This window comes from Mesoplodon densirostris, chromosome 2, assembly GCF_025265405.1.
Source record: "Mesoplodon densirostris isolate mMesDen1 chromosome 2, mMesDen1 primary haplotype, whole genome shotgun sequence".
In the NCBI taxonomy this organism is placed as follows: Eukaryota; Metazoa; Chordata; class Mammalia; order Artiodactyla; family Ziphiidae; genus Mesoplodon; species Mesoplodon densirostris.
This window is the reverse complement of record NC_082662.1, coordinates 44,104,866-44,128,540: the sequence shown is the minus strand read 5'-3', so window position 1 is coordinate 44,128,540 and position 23,675 is coordinate 44,104,866. Positions and strand designations below refer to the sequence as shown.

General features: G+C 38.7%; 1 protein-coding gene across 1 annotated transcript in view; it reads right to left on the bottom strand.

Annotated features, from left to right (window-relative positions):
* Positions 1-23,675, bottom strand: part of RNF11 (ring finger protein 11) — a 37,992-nt gene that overhangs the window by 3,781 nt on the left and 10,536 nt on the right. The gene's annotated exons all lie outside the window — the stretch shown is intronic.

Here is a 23,675-nt window from a genome sequence, read left to right as displayed (position 1 = left end):
CCTTCCAAATGGAATACACATCCAAGGACTCAACCAACCATGGATCATGTAGTACTGTAGTATGTATTTGTTGAAAAAAAAATCTGTGTATAAGTGGACCGGTGCAGTCCAAACCTGTGTTGTTCAAGGGTCAACTGTATTGCTTTTTTTTCCTACTCATATTTATGAGATAACTTTATTCACACTCTATACAGTCTTTCAACAGATACTTGAGTATCTATTATGTGCGAGGTGATGGGGAGTGAAGAGTAAACAAAAGCAGGTTCCTAGATTGAATGCTACTTTAGGTAAGATACTCAGAAAAAATCTCTCTGATGAGACATTTGGGAAGAGACCTCAATGAATACGAGGGAAACAGTGCATCTCTGACCTAATGATTTCATTGTGGCTAAAACCATTTTTGAGCCACCTAATATGGTGTTTCAGACAACATCTCTACTGCATAAACTGAACCATAACACTTTCAATCCATGTATGATGTTTCCATGGGAAAATTTATGTTAAATCACAACTACCTAATCACATTACATTAGAAAATGTTATTTTCATTCATCCTATATGATCACTCATAATTTCTACAATTTAAGCACTCATTTACAATGACAGCCAATATTTGCAAGTATGAGATTATGTCTCCAGGAATAATTGATAAATTTGTGTTAAGCTTTAAAAAAAAAATTCTGTGAAATAACCTCCATAAGCATTCAGAACTAGCATCAGTTGAAGCTGTTTTGAGCCAATGGCTTCTGGGGTTCAAAATAAAATAATTAAGAATGCACCCATAGGCTGTGACAAAGCGAGAGAGAGGCATGGACATATATACACTACCAAACATAAGGTAGATAGATAGTGAGAAGCAGCCACATAGCACAGGGAGATCAGCTCGGTGCTTGGTGACCGCCTGGAGGGGTGGGATAGGGAGGGTGGGAGGGAGGGAGACGCAAGAGGGAAGGGATATGGGAACAGATGTATATGTATAACTGATTCACTTTGTTATAAAGCAGAAACTAATTTAAAAAAAGAAAGAAAAAAGAATGCACCCATAATTAGAGACTTCATAAGGGCTCAAGTATAAATATCCTTTTCAAAGAGAAATTTTAGGGGAAAGTCTCAGATACATATAAAGTAGGCTCAAATACTGAAATATCTAATTCAAGGAAAAAGGCACTTCACTACAATGTCGCTTAAAGATACCATTATGTCCCTTTAAATTAGCCTTATTCTTATAAACCCCTTTTCTGACAGTAGTTATTATTGAGTTTCTTATCAAAGGCAGTTCAACTTAAGACTTTAAATATTTCTTTTCTCTGAGATTCAGAACAAATCTGTAATTAAAGATTTCAAAACACAGTAAATCCTTTATCAAATAATTAAGATTACATTCTCTGGTAAAATGTCAGTATTTCAAAGTTTCATGTTTTATGAATTTCCACATAAAATCATTAATGGTTACTTTCATACTTCTAGCTCATGATTTAGGAAATAATAACCAAGCATGTGAAGTGCTTATCAGAACTATATTCTTCATCCAAATATTTATTTAGTTCATATTACATGCAAAGAAGATTTATTATTAATATGGTTCTTGGATCCAGATAACCTTGGGTTAAAGTCACCTCTCTGCCACTTCACAGAGTGACCATGTTGACGTGATTTAACCTATCTGGGTTACCCTATCTTATATGGTTGCTATAGGACTTAAATGAGAAAGATGGTGAACCTTGGAATGGCAGGAACTCAATAAACAGTAGCTATTATAACTATTAACACTGCATTCGAAGAGCTGTTTATTACTGCAGCCCAATTAGCTGTTTCCTATGTTTCATGCTTGTCCATCTTACTGGCTTTGTTCTTGCTATCCCCTCTAGTATCCCCTGCAGGTCCCTTGGTCCAAATTCTACCTCGTCTAGCAGCTTGTTGACCTAAAGCTTTCCCCAATCCTCCTCCCTACCACCCAATATTGACAGACTCTGCCTCTAGCCTCAGTTGAATTACATAGGTGTCTACCTATAAAAGAATTAAGACGATTATACAGAATACAGTAAAACTTTTAACAAGTGCAGTCATCAAGTGAGAAGAGACTGTCAATAACTAGCTTTCAAAGAGGAAGTGAAGTACAAAACTGGCTGCATTTCAGGACTTCCCTGGTGGTGCAGTGGTTAAGAATCCGCCTGTCAATGCAGGGGACATGGGTTCGAGCCCTGGTCTGGGAAGATCCCACATGCTGCGGAGCAACTAAGCCCATGCGCCACAACTACTGAGCCTGTGCTCTAGAGCCTGAGAGCCACAACTACTGAGCCCGTGTGCCACAATTACTGAAGCCTGCGCACCTAGAGCCCATGTTCCGCAACAAGAGAAGCCACTGCAATGAGAAGCCCATGCACTGCAACGAAGAGTAGCTCCTGCTCACTGCAACTAGATAGCCCGTGCGCAGCAACGAAGACCCAATGCAGCCAAAAATTAATTAATTAACTAATTAAAAACTGCATTTCTTTTTTTTTTTTTTTTTTTTGCAGTACGCGAGCCTCTCACTGTTGTGGCCTCTCGCGTTGCAGAGCACAGGCTCCGGACACGCAGGCTCAGCAGCCGTGGCTCACGGGCCGTCGCTCCACAGCATGTGGGATCTTCCCGGACCGGGGCACGAACCCGTGTCCCCTGCATCGGCAGGCAGACTCTCAACCACTGCACCACCAGGGGAGCCCAAAACTGCATTTCTTTAGCACAGTATGAAAACTTTCTTTCAGCCCTATATATCTACACCACTGTGACTACAGGCAATTTTTTGCTTTATAAAAAGTTATTTTTTTAACAAATATTTCCTTTTAAACAAGTCTGTATATATACAAAAATCTTCAGTTTGTAGGTCAAACTCAGAGAATCTTTTATGCACTAGAAAAATAACTTTGACCAGGCTTTATAGTGCATATAAAAGTTACATGACCCTTCTGTTATTAAAGATCATAAAAATGGCTGTTGCACCTCTGGTTTAGAAATTCACCTCTTTAAGGTTTTATACCTAGGAGGCTAACTTTCGATGCAGAAAAGTTTCATAGTTCAGAGTCAAAAAGGCTGTTCCTGCTCTGGTACTTATCAGGCATAAGAACTTGACCAAGTTATTTACTTAACCTCTATTAGACTCAGTTTCTCTATGTGTAAAGTACCAGGACTACTGTAAGAATTAAAAGAGACTTGTAACTGGTGTCCCAGTACAGCATGAGACACACATACAAAAGCTCATTAAATAAATGTTAGCTAAATAAATGTTAGCTGCTACAATATTATTCTGTCTCTACTAGTATGTGACTATAGAAAAGCATTGCAACGTTTAAGAAATGGACTGAATTTTCAATTTTGTATGTCAATTATAACTCAATAAAGCCGAAAATGAAATAAAACAATTTTTTTAAAAAAAGAAGAAATGGACTAGACTATGACAGAGGTAAGTAAAACTTGTCAAAAAAGAATCTTAGAAATTCACTTAAGAACAACTCTCTCATTTTATAGGCCCAGGCTTGGCCTACAGTCACAAAATTACTGACAATGTTGGAATTAGAATTCTGGTCTCCCTTTTAAGCTGGTAATTTCCACTACATCATGCTTGGTTGCTGGATAGGAAGGAGATTCTCCAAGTTAAATGATTTGGACCTTGTCCATTTATATTACATTGAAATGACATTTTAAGAAAGCCATCAAAATAAAGAATTTCTAATAAAGTTATAAAGATCTTTCATCTTCAATAAAGGTTTTATCATTTCAAAAACTTCTAAAATTTAAGAATTTCAAAGAACATCAAATCCATTTTGAAACTGCCCCATAAAATATATTCTATTGCTGAAAGAAAAACAGAATCCCACACCCCCACTCCTACCTGGGGTACCTTCTCAGAATCCTAGGAATCAATAGAATACCGTTTTTAAAACACTGCTATTTATGAATATGGAATTTTCAGTCTGAAAAATTAAATTATAAGATTTGAGTCTCTGATACTTCCTGCAGTGAGTAAGTTATTCTAACCCTCTGCTTTCTCTCCAACATCAAATGACTCTGGTTTGCAGACTTGAAGCTAACTACTATTGCCCCTGGCTTTGGTCCTATCTTTCTGGCTTGTCTCTGAATACAAGAACCTCTTCGGCCTCTGTTGTAACCCCCGCCAGGTCAGATTTCAACCCTTGAATTATGATTTCCAGTCTAGACTACCTTTCATTATTCTCAGTCCCAGACCAACTGACCAGTCTTGATGAGCTGCCATCCACATCAAGATATGACTCATAACGGAAGTCAGCGGAACAATTAGTACAAGACTGTGGGTAATGAGGTACTCCTTAATCCTTGAACATACCTACTACAAACAAAAAGACCTATACTACAAACAAAAAGACTTTAACTGTCTCTAAGCATGTGCTTTTTAAGAGGCTAGATTTCTTTGGTCTTGTGGTTCACATATGGGAACAGGGAACACAGAAAGCAGAACAGAAAAGGAAAGCTCTACCTTACGAAGAAGCATATTAATAGACAGAAAAACAAAACCCCTATCTCTTATTCACATTATGGATGTATTTTCGTTAAATGAAAGAAACCCTCTAGATATTTTAAGTGATTCACCATTCTAATTTCAGTTTATATGCAACTTTTCAGAAACCCGCTATAGGGAAGAAAATGACTAAGAGCTCCTGATATTTTAAAGATAGCCTCACCCTTCTTACCACACACACCTAGTTTTAATTCCCATCATACTTATTAAAAATGACCTTAAGTATGAATTACTATTTAGTAACTAGAGATCCAATGGTAATTTCTAGGTGGCAAAATGTAAACTTGTTTCTCCTGTCAGCTAGAAGACACTGAATGGAAGATTGGACGGGGATATAAAACCAGCACTGTTGAAAAGATCTGGACTCTGGGGCAGTTCTCAACACTCCCTAACTGATGGCTCACTGTGCCTAAACGCTTTGTGTGAACAGTACGATTTGTGCTGAACACCTGCTTTCCCTCTGGGAGTCTAGAATTTTGTTATACGTTAGGCAGTGGCTCAGTACTTTGGGCTTCCCTGGTAGACAACACTTCAAACATGTTGGCACAATTCAGTGCTGGAGAATTAAGCACATTCCGTGTGACTCCACTAGGAGAGAACTCTTAGAAGCCTATGCCTTTCCTATGGACCTATGCACCTTTTCCCTTTACCAATTTTGATTTGTGGTCTTTTGCAGTAATAAATCATAGCTATGATTACAATTATATGCTAAGAACTATGAATCCTCCAATGGAACTGAAGATCATTCTAGATAATGTTAAGAGTGATAGGGGGAATTCCCTGGTGGTCCAGTGGTTAGGGCTCTGCGCTTCCACTGCACGGGGCTCGGGTTTGGCACTTACCCGCCTCCCCCACCCAAAAAAAGAGTGATGGATAGTGCCTGCATTGACTCCTTTGTTTTCAAGCAATTTATTTGGTGATGTTCATTAGAAATGCTCCTTTGTGGACTTCCCTGGCGGTCCAGTGGTTAAGACTCCGCACTTCCACTGCAGAAGGCATGGGTTTGATCCCTGGTCGGGGAACTAAGATCCTACATGCTGTGTGGTGTGGCCACAAAAAAAAAAAAAAAAAAAGAAATGCTCCTTTGTGAAAAATGTGTGTTTTGACAATGGCAGTTACACAGTACTTCTGTTATTCCTTTTTTCAAAGCAAGTTTGAAGGAACTAATATTTTGAACATTTATTATTTAGCACAGAGAAAAACACCTTTGACATAGAAGGGTTATATGCTGAACTGTGTCCCCCAAAATTCTTATGCTGAAATTCTAATCCCCAGAACCTCATGATGTGATGATATTTGGAGTGTGTGACTGTTTTTGTCCTGGTCTCTTCTACTGCCCTATACTCTTCATCAAAACTATATCCATGTTGACAGCTAAAACTACCACCTAGATATAAATGATTCACAAATTTATATTCCAGTCTAGATCTCGCTTTTAAACTCCAGGCTCTACTTTGATAGTTCTAATTCGATGTCCAAAAATGAACTCCCCTCCAAAACCTGGTCCTCTTCCCTATCTCAGTAAATGACACAACCACCTTTCTAGTTCTGGAAGACAGAAACATCCTTGGTACCTCCCTTCCCTTTACCTTCCTATATTTAATACATCACCGGGTTCTAGTGAATTTATTTTCTATTGAAATGCTGATGGAATCTGTTCATTTCTTTCCATGTCTATTGCCAATACTCCAGTCTAAGTTCCCATTTCTTTCCTGGTGTACAATATTAGTTAGGAAAATCTCAATTTGTTCTCTACCCAGAAGTTACAGCAATCTTTCCAAAACAAATCCAACCCTATGCCCTCCTCAACATACTTTAAAACTCCTTCAATAGCTTCCCACTGCTCTTAGGATGAAGTCCAAAGTCCTTAATAAGACCTCCAAAGCCCTGCATAGTCTGGACACCTACCTACCTACCACTCACCCTCTCCTTCCTCATCTAACAACTCACTCACTGCTTTCTAGCCCCACTGGCCTTCTTTCAGATATTTAAAGAAGCATGATCTCTCTTATGTGAAGTCATAGCACCTGCTGTATTCTCTGCATGAAACACTCTCCTCCACCATCTCTCTGCTTAAATACCTCTTTTTTTCTTCCTTCTGAGCTCAGTTCAACTTCTATTTTTTCAGAAATCTTCCCTAACTAACCATTCTCCTCTATTATAGGCTCTTACACAACAAGTAACTTTCCTTCATAGCATCTGTCATATTTGTAATTTTATATTTAGTTATAGTAATTTAAATGTTGTCTTTCCCACCAGACTGTAAGATCAATGATAAGAATTGTGTCTGTTTTTGCTCCTCACTGAATGGATAGATGAATAAATGACCTACTAAAAATGTTATCTACTAATAGCTAAAAATAGTCACCCATTAACTTACTCCCGTGTTCCTTCTCATTTCAGTGTTTCTATACTTATTAAAGTTAGTATACATGCTATAACACTGGGATTACAGAGTTGTTTTTGCTTTGCTAAGTATATTCTTTAAGAATGACTGATAATAATAGTATCTCCACCAATCCCTCCAAAAAGTGAACACTAAATATGATTTTGAAGACCTGTGGAAAAATAACGTTTACAAATTAATCATTTACAATGTACAAGGGCACTTAGTACAAAATGAATGGGTTTATGAAAATCTAAATCACCAATGTAGTAAATTGCTAATTAATATAAATGCTGGCAACCTTCAAGGGTGGTTCAGTCGGCTGCCCTCACCTCTATCTCTATGTCTATGAATATGATTCATGAAGTATTTTGTCTCTGGGCTAAAAAGGTGATTACGTGACTATTTTACTAATGTATTCCTTCACCACTAGACTATAAGCTTGATAAAGGTAGGGATTATGTCTGTTTTGCTCACCAATATATACTATTTACCTAGCACAGTATCTTTCACATAGTAGGGATTCAAGCATTACTGGATAACTGAATGATTTAAATCAAAGCACTCATGTTCCTGTAATCCATGTCATATATTCTTATCAGGATTTTGTAAACATGCTATGAAAATTTTGCTAAGGATTTGGATTATGCCACAATAAAACCAAAAAGGAAAACCTGATATAAATTACAACCAACATTCCTTCTCCAAGTGATAACCTGGTTTGTTGCCTCTCTGAAATTTCAACCTACCTTTCTATCCCAGTAACTTCAATTTGTCCAAAATCAAACTAATTATCTCCTTCTACTTCTACAATCATTCTCAAGCTCAGAATTTCTATGCCCACTATCTAGGTTAATAATAGAAAAGTATAGTGGAAGGAACACAGACATATCATAGAATTTCAGCCTCTGGCACTTATCAGGTATGTGACCATAGGCAAGTTACTTAATACCTCTAAGCCTAAGGTTCCTCATCAGAAAAATGAATAGAATACCTATCTTAGAAGAATGTTATAAGGAATAACTAAGAAAATGTACCAACCACGATAGGGGCTCAAATATCTGGGCCTTCCTATAATGACATCATTAATCATCCAAGGTACACATCTCTTCCCCCTTTCCCTTTATCCCCAGCATCTACTTAAATGCCTTATCTAACTACCATTTTCTCAATGTTGATAGGAGACATACATGTACCTGCCCTGTGAGTTTAAATTTTGAGAAAGAGGGGATTCACAGTAAGAGAAGCAAATATATTTCAAGTAAATTTAAACATTTTTTTCCTCTTTAATGCTTTAATTCTCTACGTCTTCATGCAAAAAACAAAAAAACAAACAAACAAAAAGACCCCAAAGAGAATCCAAGCAAAAGCATTTGCCTTAAAGAAAGGGAAAAATTTAAATTAAAATGTGTTAGGAAAAGAAATGCAGCATCACGGAAAGGGGTAGAAGAGACAAGGAACAAAGGATTACAAAATGTGCTGAGGCAGAGCAAAGGGCAAAGACAGGGTCAGTCACACAAAAAAGCAAGGTTGACCTTCTGATGAGGAAAATCTCTGAAGCGTACCAACTGTTTGTTAATAAATAATGTATCATCTATAAAATGATGAATGTTGTGAAAAATAAAATGGGCCCCAATCTCAGAACTTACAAGTCAAGAAAGAAACAGATCAAAGTGTGAACTTGTCTATCTGAAAGGCACTGCATTAAAAGTTGGACCCAGGTTAGGGAATATGATATAATTTCAGAAACTAAATAAAACAATGCAGTGGGGAAGTGCCTAAATAATGTGCTGAGGCTGGAAATAGTACAAGTCTGGTTTGTGGTGAAGGAAAAATAAAGTCACTGCCAAAGAATGCAGCTTGTCACCAAAAGCTGTATCCTTTCCTCCAGAAGAGTCAGCTCTTCTGATTTTCTCCTTACAGCCTTACAAACTGCTGCTGGCACCACCCCCTCCCCAGCTGCAGTTTCCTACTGGGAATGTTTTTTTCTGAATTTTGCCAGACTGAAACATAAGGCCATAAAATGGAGGATTTGGAATAAATGATCTCAATGCATATTCTAACTCTGATGTTCAATGAATCTTGACCAAAAACCCCCAAACCAACCAAACAAACAAAACCCCAAAGACTAGCATTAATGAAATTCCTGAACCATAAAGGATAACAATTATACATAGAGGGGAAAAAAGCCAGCATCCCATCAATGATACTGACAAATGATATGTTTTATTTAATGAGATCAAACCGAAGTGATCTGCATGGAAAAAGAGCATTGCTTCCAGGGAGGCGTTTTGGCATTTATTTGTTTGCTTATTTTTTAAAGAAATGAAAAAGTTGGCTTCTTTTATTCATTACATAAATATTCACTGAGCACTTGTCATACAGGGTTATATACAGTATCCTAATTGGTGGAGAGCTGGTAGGCATCATCACCACAGGCACTCAGCATTAGCAAGTCATAAATCCATCTAAAGGTCAAGACAACTGAAATCAAGGTCACATTTTGAGCCTAGGCACAAATTACAGTATTTCTTGAATACTCAACCATATTTCAGATGCTGCTTTAGGCAAAGGAGATACAGTGGTGACCAAGACAGATGAGGTCTGTCCTTACAAAGCCTAAATCCCCTACAGTAGGGGGATACAGAGATATAGCAAACAAGAGAAGATGATTACCTCACCCATGGCTCCTACTATCCCTAAATTGCCCATGACCTGGCAACTCCTGGGACAGGCATACATTCCAGTGGACCCATAGGCTAGTCAACATTTGATGACTTGCAACCTCCTGACTGGTGAAGAGAGGATGAATCAACAACAGACTGTCTTCTCTGAGAATTAGAATTGGAAAACTGAATTAACTGACCTGAAAGGTCATTGAGCAGGAAATACAAGGTGTGTAAACTGAGGTTTGAGGAAACTGTATTAAAGACAGATTAGAAATGCTGAGTGAAGCAGACATTAGGAAAGCCCACAAATGAAAAATCCTGAAGCCTCTGGGTAAGAAAAATGGGAGAAAGTGGCTGCCTTGATTACTTGACAGCTGTCTGATTCTAATCCATGTGTATATCGTTAAAATAAAGCACGTTTCCTCTGAGTTAATTTTGTCTAAAATAAGAGTCTCCTAAGCACCACCACTATTTTCTTTACTGAATGAGACCTAAATTAGACCACCTTTTCCTTCTCATCAAGCAAACTGGTTTCCAGAGGGGAAATGGTACCCACTTACTAACAAAGAATTGCTTACCAGTGGGGCAGATCTCCACGGTAGTTGTGGGCCTAGAGATATCCAATCTGACTTAGTGCTTGAGTTATTGTTGGAACCACTTCTTTGCTACAGCCAAAAAATACTGGAATTTTTCTCACTTAAGCATCCTATCTTTGAATTTTACCAGTTCAAAGAATAAGAATATACATTTCAATAACTATCTTTCATCCTTAAATGGAAGATTCAAATATATGACAACTTGAAAGCTAACAGTAATAAGCCCAAGAATTCTTTGCAAAACCAGAGTCAGAATATACACAGCCTTTATGGAGTTAAAAGACGAAAGCTTAAAAAGGTGTTAATTCCAAAAAGAATATGTTTGTCGCAGCCAAGCGTTGTCTTTGGAGCTCAGGAAGTCTGTTATTGCATTTACTGCACTAAGTTCTCTAACAGATACCTTCCCCCCTCTTTTTAAGGGTTATTTTTTGAAGGGCTAACATCATCAAAAAAAATTAATTCCCTCTGAAAACTGGTGAACTTCAGTTGCAAAAATCTGTTTTTTAATTTTTAAATTTTATTTTATTTTTGGCTGCATTGGGTCTTTGTTGCTATGTGTGGGTTTTCTCTAGTTGCGGCGAGCAAGGGCTACCCTTCGTTGTAGTGCGCGGGTCTCCCATTGTGGTGGCTTCTCTTGTTGTAGAGCATGGGCTCTAGGCGCACAGGCTTCAGTCGTTGTGGCTCGGGAGCTCTAGAGCGCAGGCTCAGTAGTTGTGGCGCACTGGCTTAGTTGCTCTGCAGCATGTGGGAACCTTCTGGCCCAGGGCTCGAACCTGTGTCCCCTGCATCGGCAGGCGGACTCTCAAACCACTGCGCCACCAGGGAAGCCCTGTTACTCCTTTTTAAAACTGGGATTTTTATCTTCACTGAGTTGTAAAGAGTTCTGTATATATCCTGAACATAAGTCCTTATCAGATAGATGATTTGCAAATACTTTCTTGCATTCTATGGATTGTCTTTTCACTTTGCTGGTGTCCTTTGAAGCACAAGTGTTTAATTTCATGATATCCACCAAATTTATTTTTTGGTCAGCTGTGCTTTTTGTATCATATCTAAGAAGGCTTTACCTAATCCAAGGTCAAGAAGACATCTATATTTAAGAGTTTCATAGTTTTAGCTCTTACTAAAACTATAGTATAGGTAATATGAACAATTGAGTTTATTTTTGTATATGGTGAGAGGAAGGGGTCCAACCTCATTCTTTGTGAGTATGCAGGTGTCCCAGCACCAACTGTTGAAAATTGTTTTGAAAAGGCCTATATTTTAATGTGAGTTTTCCCAGAAGCCTAGTGAAATATTTCAGGGAGGAGGTTAAAGGAGTAAGGATTTTATAAGACTGCTTATTTTAAGCAAACGTGGTCCCTTCAGGAGGCATAAAAAAAAAATTACTCTGACCAAGTATGTTTTCTATGTCCTCTAGTCAAATCGGCTGCTGAAGCTTCTACATAGCTGGTTCTTATTTTCTAATGGACTATGCATTCAATACCGTATCCCTGGGACTTCCCTGGTGGTCCAGTGGGTAAGACTCCATGCTCCCAGTGCAGAGGACCTGGGTTCGATCCCTGGTCAGGGAACTAGATCCTGCATGCATGCCACAACTAAGAGTCCACATGCCACAACTAAAGATCCTGCATGCCACAACTAAGACCTGGCACAGACTAAATAAGTAAGTAAATAAATAAATAAATAAAAATTTTAAAAAGCATGATCCATAAAAAAATACTGCTCAACCAGTCTTAATGAAAATGAAAATTTAAGAAAAATACCATATCCTTAATACTTGCCTTCTAATTGTTCATGATGTTTCATGTAACATACCCTAACATAGAAAACAAAGAAAAATTATAATTGTCTTTACAGTGATCCTCTTTAAGACACAGACACCTCGGATCTCAACTTTGAGACTGTATTAAATAAATACTGAGATGCTGATACTTGTCCACTAGACTGCTCAGATTATGCTGAGTATCAGCACCTACAAGTCTTAAACTAGAAAATCAGGTTTAATCTTTAGATTCTCCCTCAAGCTCAATTCCAGGGGTCAGGTCATCAGGAAATCTCTAACTAGTAAGCAGAATATGGAATACAGAGTGCTTAAGTCCTTTTGCTAATGAACCTCAAAAAAAAAAAAAAAAAAGGCTTCCTAATACAAATGTAAGTAAAACGAAAGTTAAGATTACTAGAGAGATACTAATGTTCCCAAATGTAAAGTTGCCCTAAGCAAGGCTATCTACCCATCAGCCAGCTATTTACAACTTATTTTCAAACTGAAACTGTCAACACACTACTTTTTCATAAAAGCTCCCCTGGTACAATTTCTAGATGAGAAACACATCTCAACATCTCCTCTACCCCTACTACCATCAAGAATCAAGAAACTTATCCTGGAATATCAAGAAATAACCTGAATGTATAGAAGAGTAATATGGACTTAATAGATTTATAGATTTAATGGTTTTTTAAAATTGGAGCTTTCAAAACTACAGTAACATGAGAAAATGCTTGTAAAATGACACTGAGTAAAAACTAAAAGTATGCAAAAAATATTAGAGAGTAATATTATACATATTTTAAAATATTTGCATTTGGGATAAAAGTATAAAACTCAGTACCCTTTAGGTAGTTACCACCCATTCCTCCTTTTCCCCAGCCTGTATCTATGGACTTACCTATTCTAGATATTTCATATAAATGGAATCACAGACTACATACATGACTTTTTTTTGGGTGTCTAGCTTCTTTCACTGAGCATTATATATTTGAGCTTCGTCCATGCTGTAGTATGTATTAAGTCCAATTTTAAGATACAGTGAACCAGTCATACATAATTCTTTTAAGTTTCTTGCATGTAGGGTACTATTAGCTAAACAATATTTGGTTTCAACAATGCAACTTGGAGTGCAAAGGTATACAAATCAGTGGAAATTAACTTTGTTTTTTATACTTAAAATTGTAAAACTACAAAGAAAAAGGATTGTTAAATTGCACAATATGTTTTTAAAGTATACAAACTACTTCTAGTTTAGAATTATGTAATGAAATCCAATGATACACGCTGTGTACCATAAGTCAGGAAAACATGGCTCACTGTGGTGTTACAAAATAGCTGTGTGACCCTATCACACCCATTCAGTCAAACATCCAAGAGTACAGGACATCAAATGTTCTTAAATTTTTGTTCTTTATATTAAATAGCTGGCACTGAGGGATCACTGTTTAATAGGAGACCTGGCAGCAGTAGACAAGATATAATGAAGAAGGCAATGAAAGAAAGTAAGAACAGAAGTTTGAGATGATAGACGAGAGGTTGTTAATTGAGATCTGGGCTTAAGGGGGGTACATAAACCCCTTGAAATTGCATGCAAAATTCTGTGCATCTTCCCAGGAAGAGGACTTATGGTTTTCAGCTTCCCAAGAGTTAATAAATAATGAGAGGGTTAAGAGACACTTCTGTGAACTTGGATGGCTGCCACAGAACAGAAAAACCAGTTGAAGGAATATAAGGAAACATTTCAAACAAAGAGATAAAAGAAATCTTGGTTTTTGACACCTGAACACCCAGTCCTTCAAGAAGCCATCTCACAAAACTGTAACCAAAAGTTAGCTGTCTCACCTCAAGCCTCCTCTAGCACCTGTCACCCGTATGACTTTGTACTGTTTCATATTTGATCTTATACTTGGCCCATGGTACCTAACAGTGAGAGTGACCTCCCAGATCCACGAAAGTTAACTGAAAAAATTATAACCACTTTCAGGTGCCTTAAGTCAGTGCAAACAAATTTATAATTTAGACTTAATGCATTTTTCTATTTTACGTTAAAATTACACATTCTGTAACTAAAACACAACAGTAGAAAACTGAAATTCTTTGGAAATTAGGCAGTAATGCCTTCTCATAGAGCTTCTGAACTCAAAACACAGTCTTTGCCCTAAAAAGGACTCCTTGCCCTTCACTTCAGATGGGCTAGATCTATCTAACCTTGAATGGAGGGTCCTAATGTGAGGCTACCAAAAAATAGTCTTAATTCTTCACTATCAAAAGGTGACTTCTGAAAGTGACTTTTGACTGACAAACATGTAGTTTAAGGAGTTTTCCTGGTTATTGTCTCCAACTTTGGTCTAGTGACTGACTCCCTTACCTCCATCTAGTTTATTGACCTGGCCAGATTTCCCTAGATGTGGTATTTTAATTCCTGCTTATTTGAGCAAGTGAGTCTCCACATATCAGCTCTTTAACCTGAATATTAAAGTTCAGTCTGCTGGCCCAAAAATGGACCACCTACCTCTCTGTATCCAGATCATTTGGACCACTTAACTTTTAGAGTCAAACATACAGTCCTGCTCACAGGTGCACCTATCTCCAGTTAGTCTTTTCATCTTGTTAAAATAGAGGCACTAACAAAAGAATGGTAATGACCTAAATGTCCATCAAATAGGGAACTGATTAAATAAATAACAGTACACACAATGAATACTATGCAGCCCTAGAGAAGAATGAAGCTTTTTATGTACTGATAGGAAAACAGCTTCAAGATACAGTGTGGGAAAAAAAGCAACATGCAGAATTGTTTTGTACTGCGGGCTACTTTTTGTTTAAAGGGGTCAAGGAGGACTACTTGTATTTGTTTGCATGTGTATAAAATCTCTTGAAGGATATACAAAAAACATTAACTTTAGTTGCCTATTGGATGTGGAACTGAGTGGCTACAGAACAAATAAGATGTCTCATCCATACTTTTCTAGAATTTGACCACATGAATATATTATTTAAAATCATTAAAAAATAAATTTAAAGATTGTTTTCTTTTGTGTAGGCCAACCCTACTAACTCTGTTTGGATTCCATGTGCTTCCACCTTCTCAGAAACCTTATACTACAGATTTTTGCTGCTCTCCATATTCAACTTCTTTTCACTGCATCCTTCCCATCAGCTTATAAACATAAGTCTTTCTCATTAAAACAAACTAATCCACCGTCGATTCCACATCTAATTATTGCCCTATTCCTATACCCCTCCCCTGCTTCACAGCCGATCTTCTCCCAAAATAATCTGTTCTTGATGTTTCTATATCTTAATCTCCTGGAAAAATTCTTACCATACAATCCATTACTAAGTTCTGCTGTTTTTGTCTCTCAAATATCAATAGAATTCATCTATAACTCTTCATCTCTATTGCCAACACCCTAGCTAACAATATCTGCTAATGCAGTGGCTTCCTAAATAGTATACATACTCTTTGTTCTCAGAGACCTTCTTTAAAAATACAAATCTAATTTAATTTACATAATACCCCCCTCCCAACCCCACCTAAAATCCTTCACTGGCTAGCTTTCCTCTGTTCTAGTATAAAGTCCAAAATCCTTAATAAAGATAAGAAATGTAAAGAACCTGGCACAAGCATCTTAATGACTATTCCCAGGGTACAAACATGTACCCACTTCTCTAAAATGCTCTTTTTAGAGAGGCAAGTTTGAATTCCTAAGGGATTTTGTTTGAAATGCCAGACATAAAAAATATTTTAAATGTATTTCATAATCTTATCCTTTTGGTACAATATCTTGGAGTCTTTCTCTGGACTGCAGGTCATGACCATTGTGGACTGTAAAATAAGTTTTAGAGGGTCAAAGCTAGGACTTTTCAGAAAATGAAATAGAATATACAGAATATATAATAGTAAGGGTCAATACTGTTTTATGAAACTTGTTTCCGTTTTTACAAACTGAAACATGGTATAATATGTATTTTTTCTATTTTGAGTTGCCAAAAAAATATCTGAACCCATGGTCTAAGCAATTTGAGATTATGATACTACTGTTTTCCTACGATACAATGTTTTTCATCTATGACTAAGAAATTATACTTCAAGTTAACTTTCAATAGGTTTCAGAATTTCAGCCATTTTAAAATGGCTCTATTTCACACTATCTAATCTTAAATAAGGTCTGATAATTTACCTAACAGTGTTGCAACAGCAAAATTTAACTGAATACCTATACCACACACCTATCAGAACTCTGTGGTTCAAACCCCAAAGGCTTTGCGGTTTCTGGCAGCAGAGATATGAGCTCATTACCTGCAACTCAGAGACTGCCTCTCAGGGATTCTTAACCTTCTTTGTGGCATGGAAACCTTTACCAATCCGATGAAAAGTCGTAGATCCCTTCTCAGAGTGCTTTTGGATGGATACATAAGATTACCAAGGAAATTAGTTACACTGAAATATAGTTCTATTCTTGACCCTATAAGGATCTGTGGACCTAAGGGTAAGTATTCATCAATCTAAAGATTACACTGAGTTTAAAATTTATATGTAAGAAGTCCTAGGTAACTAAAGCACATTTTAAGAAATACAAAGCATTTTTAGAAAAAATATCTAGGAACAAGAGAAAATTCCAGATAATGAATCACAGTGGGGGATGGGAGCTGTATGTGAAAAATGAAATACTGATAAGCTTACCCCAATATTAAGGAAGGTTTCTTCCCTTATCTCTATTTCTCTACTCTCATGTATATATGGACTTCCTGCTAAAATCAACTTTATTTACTTAAGTAAATTTCTGCAATGGAAACTCTTAAAAATCATTTTTTGAACCTTAAAAAAAAGTACAAGGTGCCCATATATCCAAATCCCCAAACAGTTTATTCACAAATAAAAATGCTGCTCTACTCATAGGTACTACCTTTGGGCTCTCTTCTACTGGCAGCTGCTAGGAAATATTATGACAAACCTAATTATCTGATTTTCCAATAGGCAGAATATTAGAAGAGTTACTATAAGGGGAGCTGCATTAACAGCAGATGAAGAACCATCAGACAGTGGGAAGACAATGAGAAAAAAAAATTATAAAATGCTGGTACAAGAATTAAAAGCAGAAGGACTTCCCTGGTGGTACAGTGGATAAGACTCCACGCTCCCAATGCAGGGGCCCCGGGTTTGATCCCTGGGCAGGGAACTAGATCCTACATGCATGCCTCAACTAAGAGTTCACATGACAAAACTAAGGAGCTTGAGTGCCGCATCTAAGGAGCTGCTGAGCCACAACTAAGGAACCTGAGAGCCAAAACTAAGGATCCGGCAAGCCACAACTAAGACCTGGTGCAACCAATTAAAAAAAAAAAAAGAAAAGAATTAAAAGCAGAATAGATTTCATTCAGTAACACAAATATTCCTACATAATAAGACTCTGGGGCACCATTCTATCACCTACAGAGAATAATAAACTAATCCTTCTAATATGTTTTGAATCAGTAAAATGAGATGAAAATCTGCTCATAAATCAGAATTTCAGTGATTTATGGGGGAAGGAGTGAGAATGAAAAGGGAGCATTGTGAAGTTTGAAAAGACCCAGCTGCGAATCAGTCTTAGAAAGACCCTGTTACCAAAGACAGTGTTCTGGAATTTTAAAAAAAGTTAAAAATGTAAAACATATTTTAGAAGGTTTCTATCCAAAACTTATCTATCCAAAATAAACTGTTTGAATTGGAAAATTTCACTTAAATCTAATTGCAGTTGTACTTTCTACAACTGGATCCATTCAGTTCTCCTGTGTGATTTCAATACCCCATCTTTTTAAGTCTTGTTTTTTAAGTCACCTTGCTCCTTCACTACCCTGAACAGAATACTTATCAGTACCTATGGCTTCAGGGCCCTCTTAAGCTTCAAATCTACTTCTATTACTTCTACGTTTAAAAAAACATCACAGGGCTTCCCTGGTGGCACAGTGAAGAATCCACCTGCCAATGCAGGGGACACAGGTTCAAGTCCTGGTCTGGGAAGATCCCACATGCTGCGGAGCAACTAAGCCCCGTGCGCCACAACTACAGAACCTGTGCTCTAGGGCTCGCGAGCCACAACTACTGAGCCTGCATGCCACAACTACTGAAGCCTTGTGCCTAGAGCCCATGCTCTGCAACAAGAGAAGCCACCGCAAGAAGCCAGCACACCGCAACTAAGAGTAGCCCCTGCTCGACACAACTAAAGAAAGCCTGCGTGCAGCAATGAAGACCCAACGCAGCCAAAAAAAAAAAAAAATTAAAAAAAAAATCACAGTAAAAGGCAAGAAACTAGGATACAAATGACTAGTGGAGATAATGCTAAATAAAACACATTCACACTATACTATAAATTAGCCTCAATCAGGAATTGGTGCCTTAATATCAATTAATGGCAAATGTACAATGTTTGATTTGAGAGAGAAAGGTTAGACAGGGAGCCCTGATCACCTAATGGAGAAAAGAAAGGTGAAAGGGGAATCACCAATTGAGGATAGAAAGAGGACATTGGAACACCAAAAACACTTTGTTAACTTTAGCATTTTACTGAGTGACAGTGGTGTGTATTTTCAAATGACAAAATAGATGTTACACACAGGGATGTTTCTGTCAATTTAGCAGAACACTGCTGTGCTATATGAAACTTACCTTTATATGATTTAAGAGATCTTTTTAGAAGACCCACTTTATTATAAAAGGAGTCTCATTACCTCAATTATCACGTATAAACCACTTCATTCCAATATTCCATTCTTCTGACAGATTCACTTTACTGGAAAAGGACTCCCAGGTCCCCATGACTGCCTTTGAGTCAAATCCAGTGTTACCATATCTATTTTGTGTGTGTGTGTGTGTGGTAAGCGGGCCTCTCACTGCTGTGGCCTATCCCATTGCGGAGCACAGGCTCCGGACGCGCAGGCTCAGCGGCCATGGCTCACGGGCCCAGCTACTCCACAGCATGTGGGATCCTCCCGGACCGGGGCACGAACCCGTGTCCCCTGCATTGGCAGGCGGATTCTCAACCACTGCGCCACCAGGGAAGCCCCACCATATCTATTTTGATTCTTCTACTATTCCTCTGCCACGCTGTGCAATTACCTCTACCATCTAAAACTCAATTCTCATAGCTGACTAGCTCTACTGCTAAAACCTATTTCTTCATCTATAAGATGGGAATAACATTCACTTTCATATAATTATTATGAAAATTAAGAACTCCCAGTTTCTGATCTAGCAAGTAAGCTTAGAAGTCACCACACCACCCTAACAAAAAAATCAACAACTCTTCTTAGACTGGTCAGAGATGTGGGGTCACAGAGCAAACTGCTGACCCCAAAACTTAAGAGACAGACAGATGGATACAGAAAATCACAACTTACCAGAGCAGAAACCTGTCAGCAGAACCAGTGCTGGGATAGGAACACCTGAACTGTAATTCTTCTGGGGACTGTATGATTACTAGGGGTTCAGTGTGAACAAGTCTGAGTTAAAAACTCCAGGGGGACCCCACAGTCAATTTGTAAGTTTTATTTCCATGAGCTTTACCAGGTGTTCCCAGCGAGTATCAGAGAAAAATTCCCCTCATGCTCCCAAGAGGAGTGGGAAAGGAACCATTTTGATATATGCCAGAGCATTCTATTCTTCTTCACCTAAGGGGGTAGAGGCGGACACTGAGAAGCAATGGGAATTGCAAATTAAAACAAGCAAACAAAAACACCACTTACACCTATTAGAATGGTGAAAATTCAAAACACTTGACAGTATCAAATGCTGGCGAGGATGTGGATGGAGCAACAGGAGCTCTCCCTTACTGCTGGTGGGAATGCAAATGGCACAGCCACTTTGAAAGACAGTTTGGCGGTTTCTTACAAAACCAAACATACTCTTACCATATACAATCCAGCAATTATGCTCCTTGGTATTTACCTAAAGGAGTTGAAAACTTATATCCACCCAAAAACCTGCACATGGATGTTAACAGCAGCTTCAATCATAATTCCCGAAACTTGGAAGCAACCAAGATATGCTTTAGTAGGTAAATGGATAAACTTGTGGTGCATCAAGACAATGGAATACTATTCAGTGCTAAAAAGAAATGAGCTATTAAGCCATGGATAAACGTGGAATAAACTTCATTGCATGTTACTAAGTGAAAGAAGCCAATGTGAAAAGGCTACATGCTGTTTGATTCTAAATATATGACATTCTGGAAAAGAAAAACTATGGAGACAGTAAAAGATCAGTGGTTGCCAGGGGTTAGGAGGAAGGGATGAACATGTGGAGCACAGAGGATTTTTTAGGCAGGCAAAATATTCTGTATGATACTATACATAACGGAGAATCCATGTCATTGTACATTTGTCCAAACTCATAGAGTATACAACATCAAGAGTGAACCTTAATATAAACTATGGATTTTGGATAATAATGATATTTTAGTGTAGATTCATTTAAAAAAAATCAAATGTGGCCCTATCAAAATCCCAGCTGATTTCTTTTCAGAAATTGACAATTGATCCTAAAATTCATATGGAATTATAAGGGACTAAGAATAGCCAAAATAATGTTGAATAATAAGAACAAAGTCTGAAGACTCACACCTCATAACTTCAAAACTTACTGCAAAACTAGTATAGGACTAGCATTAAGAATAGACATGTAGGGCTTCCCTGGTGGTGCAGTGGTTGAGAGTCTGCCTGCTGATGCAGGGGACACGGGTTCCTGCCCCGGTCCGGGAAGATCCCACATGCCGCGGAGCGGCTGGGCCCGTGAGCCATGGCCACTGAGCCTGCGCATCTGGAGCCTGTGCTCCACAACGGGAGAGGCCACAACAGTGAGAGGCCCGCGTACTGCAAAAAAAAATAAAAAGAATAGACATGTAGGGACTTCCCTGCTGCTGCAATGGTTTAAGAATCCACCTGCCAATGCAAGGGACACGGGTTCGATCCCTGCTCCGGGAAGATCCCACATGCCGCAGGGAAACTAAGCCCGTGTGCCACAGCTACTGAGCCTGTGCTCTAGAGCCCGTGAGTCACAGCTACTGAGCCTGTGTGCCACAACTACTGAAGCCCAGGTGCCTAGAGCCCGTGCTCCACAACAAGAGAAGCCACTGCAATGAGAAGCCCGTGCACTGCAACAAAGAGTAGCCCCCACTCACCGCAAATAGAGAAAGCCCGCACACAGCAACGAAGACCCAACGCAGACAAAAATAAACAAATAAAATTTAAATTAAAAAAAAAAAGAACAGACATGTAGGGACTTCCCTGGTGGCGTGGTGGTTAGGAATCCGCCTGCCAATGCAGGGGACACGGGTTTGATCCCTGGTCCGGGAAGATCCCACGTGCCGCAAAGCAACTAACCCCGTGTGCCACAACTACTGAGCCTGCACTCTATAGCCCGCACACCACAACTACTGAAGTCCACATGCCTATAGCCAGTGCTCCACAACAAGAAAAGCCAAGCGCAGACATGTAGATCAATGGAACATAACTGAAGAGTCCAGAAATAACCCCTTAACACTTAACGGACAATTAATGTGGGGCACAACAATGGGGAAATATTGAACAAATGGTGCTCTGACAGGATAGTCACATTCAAAATAATAAATTTGGGCCTTCCTTACACTACACACAAAAATTAACTCTTAAAAGAAAACACAGGAGTAAATCTTTGTGAATGTGGGTTAGGTAAAATGTTCTTAGACACAACACCAAAAGCTCAAGTGACAAAAGAAAAAATAAATTGGATCCACCAGAATTAGCAATTTTTGTGCTCAAGTAACACCATCAGGAAAGTGAAAAGAGGGCTTCTCTGGTGGCCCAGTGGTTGAGAGTCCGCCTGCCAATGCAGGGGACACGGGTTTGAGCCCTGGTCCGGGGGGATCCCACATGCCGCGGAGCAACTAAGCCCGCAAGCCACAACTACTGAGCCCACGTGCCTAGAAGCCGTGCTAGGGAGAAGCCACTGCAATGAGAGGCCTGCGCACCGCAATGAAGAGCGGTCCCCGCTCGCGGTAACTAGAGAAAGCCCACGCGCAGCAATGAAGACCCAACGCAGCCAAAAATAAATAAATTAATTTTTAAAAAAAAGAAAGTGAAAAGACCATAGCAAAGGAAACCATAAACAAAACAAAAAGACAACCCACAGACTGGGAGAAAATATTTGCAAAGAAAGTGACCAACAGGGATTAATCTCCAAAATATACGAACAGCTCATGCAGCTCAATATCAAAAAAAAAAGCAACCCAATCGAAAAATGGTTGGAATATCTAAATAGACATTTCTCCGAAGAAGATATACAGATGGCCAAAAAGCACATGAAAAGATGCTCAACAGGGCTTCCTTGGTGGCACAGTGGTTAAGAATCCGCCTGCCAATGCAGGGGATGTGGGTTCGAGCCCTGGTCCAGGAAGATCCCACATGCCACAGAGCAACTAAGCCTGTGCACCACAACTACTGAGCCTGCGCTCTAGAGCCTGCAAGCCACAACTACTGAAGCCAGCACACGTAGAGGCCGTGCTCCGAAACAAGAGAAGCCACCGCAATGAGAAGCCCACACACCCGCGACTAGAGAAAGCCCACACACAACAAAGACCCAATGCAGCCAAAAATTAATTAATTAATTTAAAAAAAAGATGCTCAACATCACTAATTATTAGAGAGATGAAAATCAAAACTACAATGAGGTATCACCTCACACCGGTCAGAATGGCCACCACCAAAAAATCTACAAACAATAAATGCTGGAGAGGGTGTGGAGAAAAGGGAATCCTCCTACACTGTTGGTGGGAATGTAAATTGGTATAGCCACTATGGAGAACAGTATGGTGGTTCCTTTTTTTTTTTTTTTAACATCTTTATTGGAATATAATGGCTTTACAATGTTGTGTTAGTTTCTGCTGCATAACGAAGTGAATCAGCTATATGTATACATGTATCCCCATATGCCCTCCCTCTTGCATCTCCCTCCCACCCTCCCCATCAGACTCCTCTACCGAGCTGATCTCCCTGTGTTAGGCAGCTGCTTCCCACTAGCTGTCTATTTTACATTTAGTAGTGTATATATGTCCATGCTACTCTCTCACTTCGTCCCAGCTTACCCCTCCCCCTCCCCATGTCCTCAAGTCCATTCTCTACATCTGCGTCTTTATTCCTGTACTGCCCCTAGGTTTGTCAGAGCCAATTTTTTTTCTTTTAGATTCATTATGGCGGTTCCTTAAAAAACTAAAAATAGAGCTACCATAGGATAAGCAACCCCACTCCTGGGCATATATCTGGAGAAAACCATAACTGGAAAAGATACATGCACCCCCATGTTCACTGCAGCACTATATACAACTGCCAAGACATGGAAGCAACCTAGATGTCCATGAACAGAAGAATGGATAAAGAAAATGTAGTACATATATACAATGGAATATTACTCAGGCATAAAAAAAGAATGAAATAATGCCATCTGCAACATGGATGGACCTAGAGATTGTCACACTGAGTGATGTAGGTCAGACAGAGAAAGACAAATATCATATGATAGCGTTTATACGTGGAAGCTAAAAAAATGTTACAAATGAACTTATTTACAAACAGAAATAGAGTCACAGATGTAAAAAACAAACTTATGGTTACCAGGGGGGAAAAGGGGGGAGGGATAAATTGGGCAACAGGGATTGACATATATACACTACTATATATAAAATAGATAACTAACAGGGACCTACTG